General features: G+C 37.1%; 1 protein-coding gene across 2 annotated transcripts in view; it reads right to left on the reverse strand.

Moving 5' to 3' along the window:
• The window catches only part of LOC107598574 (NADPH--cytochrome P450 reductase-like), a 35,435-nt gene that overhangs the window by 27,095 nt on the left and 3,500 nt on the right, over window positions 1–4,840 (reverse strand). The window lies entirely within an intron of this gene.

Below are 4,840 nucleotides of genomic sequence, written 5' to 3' on the forward strand. Positions count from 1 at the left end.
GTTTAATAAAATATTCTTAAGTGAAATTGTTGATTTTTTGTGGGAAATTAATCGTTAAGATTAATCGATTATTGAGTCAATAGATTAATCGAAATAAAAATAGTCGTTAGTTAGTCGTTAGCCCTATTCTCAACTCTACTGCCGTGCGTCTCTGAAGCCAGGTGATGCACGCGAGAGAAATAAACGAAACAAAACTTATCCTTCAGCCATGATGACGCTCTACAGTTTATCATCCCACTAACAGCTCTGTCTGGCATTGAGCAAGACCTTTGCCAATGACACTATTCAAGGCTATAAGCAAGCATTAAACATACGCTGCAACTCCAGCGTCAGCAGGACGAAGAAAACACTGTTTCCAGAAGGACTGAAGCATTTATGATGATGCTGCCGACCTTGCAGCTGTCAGTAAAATTTATTCTCAGCTGAGAAACACTTCTATTTCTCAGGTTATACTCTTATATTTCTCAAGACATTATATTTTGAGTCAAGAAAATTAAGCCTATTTAAAGCCTTTTTTCCCAGAGAAATTAAACACATTTCTCCTAAACCGTAAAACCAAAGTTTCCAAGTGACAATTTACCCAAACTGCAAAACTACCGAGCGACACAAAAACAGGAGGTATTTGTTTTTCATGTCCTGGACTTTAGATAAAGCCCATTTATTTTACGGCGGGCAACCAACTTGTATTATTATTGTTAGGGATGCACCGATATGAAAATTTTGGCCGATACCGATAACCGATTATTCTTTATTTTTGAAAGCCGATAACCGATATGTTGGCCGATAAATCTATATCCAAATGAATTTGATCTAAAGTAAAGAAAAACTAATACATAAACACCAAAGTATGCACTAGATTTGACAAAATATCACAATTTTCATTTAGGAACGGTTGTCGTCAAGTAAGTTTCATTTATAATGACCCTCTTTTTAACCCTTGTGCTGAAAATCCATTGCTTAATTTAGTGTTCCTGGTAATAAATGTAAAACTGCTTATAAATCTCTCATTATGGTAAATGAATCACCTTGTATATTCATCTTAAACTTGCTTTCTTTTAATTAGAGCACAGGTTTCGTATTTCTTTTAGCAAAAGACTGATTGCGGGCCTCGTTAATCTGAGTCTTTGAGTGAAAGACGCATTATTTGTGGATCATTTTGCCAATATTCACCCAAAAAACTGAGGGGCATAAGCTCAGATCAATGAGAACAGTCAGCTTCGAAACTGTGCTGTCTGAAAGAAAACAAGTTCATAAAAAGACTGAATCCAATAGTTATTAATAATATGAGTGATAACAAGAATAAGCAATTTTTGTAGGCCAATAATTCTTGGGGGGGGGGAATCTCAAAATTGCAAAAAATATATATGCAAGTTATTATACCCTGTATTTGTTGTTATTATGTATATAAATAATTAAACCCTGTGTGAGCAAAGTCTTAGTCTTAGTCCAATGCAATAACATTAACTAGCATTTTTGGGAAAAGGTCAAAATGACCAGTCGAAACTTTCAATTTTTTTGAATCAGTATAACCGATATGCGCAAAACATATCCTCTCTGGTTGCAAACATCATTATTTCGTTACGAGGAGCGCAGCTGCGAGAGAGGGAACAGCTCGCAGAATTAGCAGCTGACATTATGATGTAACGTTGCGATTTTCTAAAAAAAGGAAATTTTAGCAAACATCGCATGTCTGGTCCATGTACATGGATGTAATTTAGTAAGGGGAATTTGATCTAAAGTAAAGAAAAACTAATACATAAACACCAAAGTATGCACTAGATTTGACAAAATATCACAATTTTCATTTAGGAACGGTTGTCGTCAAGTAAGTTTCATTTATAATGACCCTCTTTTTAACCCTTGTGCTGAAAATCCATTGCCTAATTTAGTGTCCCTGGTAAAAAAAATTAAAACGGCTTATAAATCTCTCATTATGGTAAATGAATCACCTTGTATATTAATCTTAAACTTGCTTTCTTTTAATTAGAGCACAGGTTTAGTATTTCTTTTAGCAAAAGACTGATTGCGGGCCTCGTTAATCTGAGTCTTTGAGTGAAAGACGCATTATTTGTGGATAATTTTGCCAATATTCACCCAAAAAACTGAGGGGCATAAGCTCAGATCAATGAGAACAGTCAGCTTCGAAACTGTGCTGTCTGAAAGAAAACAAGTTCATAAAAAGACTGAATCCAATAGTTATTAATAATATGAGTGATAACAAGAATAAGCAATTTTTGTAGGCCAATAATTCTTGGGGGGGGGGAATCTCAAAATTGCAAAAAATATATATGCAAGTTATTATACCCTGTATTTGTTGTTATTATGTATATAAATAATTAAACCCTGTGTGAGCAAAGTCTTAGTCTTAGTCCAATGCAATAACATTAACTAGCATTTTTGGGAAAAGGTCAAAATGACCAGTCGAAACTTTCAATTTTTTTGAATCAGTATAACCGATATGCGCAAAACATATCCTCTCTGGTTGCAAACATCATTATTTACATTACACTCTAATCACTGGATCACGATTCCTCCAAAGAGAAACTCTTTAACAAAAGCTTCTTGTGAACGTTCTATTAAATGTCATTTAAAGGGACAGTAACCAAACAAACAGCTGATGGTAGCCATTGATTTCCACTGTAGGGAAGATAATACTATGGAAGTCAATGGCTACCAGCAACTGTTCAAAATATCTTCTTTTGTGTTCAACAGAAGAAAGAAACTTGAGTGAACTAGGCCTTTCAATGTCAAAACAAACTAACCTAAATAAGCCAGTCCAGCTATGAAATTTACATCCAACCTTTTTCTTTTATCACCCGATGGCAAACAGCACTACTATTATCTCACAGCTTTGCTTGCAAGCAATGCCATGTTCAGCCTCCGAAGTCCATGTCTCCACCATAGCAACCCATCAGTGCAGTAATAAGTGCCCCTGAGACACAGTAACAACCAGTGTGAACTCAACTAAAGGACTGTCTAATACACTAACATGGTCTGAAGAAACACACCAGTATACTGTTGTGACATTGCAAATACAGCCGCTCAGTCGTGATGTCAATTTGCAGGCCAGTCGAGAAGGATAACGTGCCATGGCTACCGCAGGGATTTCCTATGACCTGTTTTAAAAAGCAGCTTTTGTTTTATGTCTGTGCTAACATTACTCGAACAGACTTACATGCTTTGTTCTACAACAGAAATTACATTATTTTAAAAACGCGAGTTGCTGAAGGGCTACAGTGATTGTCAGATTCATCAAGCACATAAACGCTAAATGCGGTAGTTGTTCGTTTCATCGTGGGAACAGATTTGGAGAAATGTAGCACTGCATCAGTGTCTCAGCAATGGATGCTCTGCAGTGAATGGGTGCCGTCAGAATGAGAGTCTGATAAAAACATCACAAGTAATCCACACCACTCCAGTCCATCAGTTAATGTCTTGAGAAGACAAAAGATGCGTGTTTGTAAGAAACAAATCCACCATTGCACAACTTTTTTCAGTCTAGGAAGAGTTATGATGGATTCATATTTTGGTTTGAAGTTAAAAACTGATGGATTTGTTTCTTACAAACATGCAGCTTTTGGCATCTCAAGAATTAACTGATGGACTGGAGTGCAGGTGTGGATTATTGTGATGCTTTTATCAGACGCTCATTCTGACGGCACCCATTCACTGCAGAGCATCCATTGCTGAGACACTGATGCAGTGCTACATTTCTACAAACCTGATGAAGAAACAAACTCAACTACGTCTTGGATGTCCTGAGGGTGAGAGCATTTTCAATTAAATGAAATCTTTTTCTTTCATTCTGAACATCTGAAAGAAATCCCGGTGGGAGCCCTTTGCTCAAAAATGCTCATTCTCCTCCAGATGTCAGGATTACAAGCGGAGGAGCTCCTTTGAGGAAAAGCGAATCCAGCGAAATTAATATGAGATGACCGGCTATATTCCACGCTTCCATCATGAAAATTAAAAATCGGGAACCATGCATTTGACAAATACATCAGAGCACGTGTTTGAGAAATCTGCATGCTCAGCATCAGACAGAGACCATGACCCAGCTCAAAATTACAGTATCACAGTTACCATGTCACAGCAGACCAACCCACTCACTGTGATAGAAATAATGACCTCTGCAGTGCACCAGACCATCTTTGCAAGCTACTGTTGTGCAAACCTGAAATCCAACTCAGTTTAAGGTTTTCATTGCAGACTGCACACTTAAGTATTTTAGTATATTAAGGGCCATTGAGATCCGCACTTTTTTTTTTTTTTGCACTTAAAACAAGAAATTCAACAGTGAACTTTATGTAAATCCATGCATAAAGCCAGATTATTAACACTTAGTCCGTGAATAGCTACTTTCTACAAACTCAAAAAATATAGAAAACTCCACAGATTATATTAATTCGTTTAATTTGTCAACGTAAAAAAAAAAGTGCATTTTAATTAGGAGATCAGTATGCATATTCTAAAATGCTGAGCAAACGTGGGAACTCTAAACTATAGAATAAACTCTCAAAATAAATAAGTTATACGAGCAGTGTGAGGTCTATGCGTTTACATATTTCTATAAAACCGAAGAACAAAGTGATGACTAAAGATGCATTACTTATCATTTTTTGCAAAAGATCTAATCAACTTAAGCTGACTGCCGTGCTGATGCCAACTCTATAAGACAGTTTTAAAGCACGAGAGTTTGAGAAGAGCCTTACCTGCTCACTTTGAGCGCTGCTTGACAAGCTTTGCGCGAGATGCGGAACTCTCAGTCACTCACGCGCGACCCGTCCACTCCGCGGAGGGGGGGGGGCGCGTGCAGTATTAGTGGATGCATGCCTCTTTA

This window comes from Sinocyclocheilus grahami, unplaced genomic scaffold, assembly GCF_001515645.1.
Source record: "Sinocyclocheilus grahami isolate Dianchi unplaced genomic scaffold, SAMN03320097.WGS_v1.1 scaffold253.1, whole genome shotgun sequence".
NCBI classification, from domain to species: domain Eukaryota; kingdom Metazoa; phylum Chordata; class Actinopteri; order Cypriniformes; family Cyprinidae; genus Sinocyclocheilus; species Sinocyclocheilus grahami.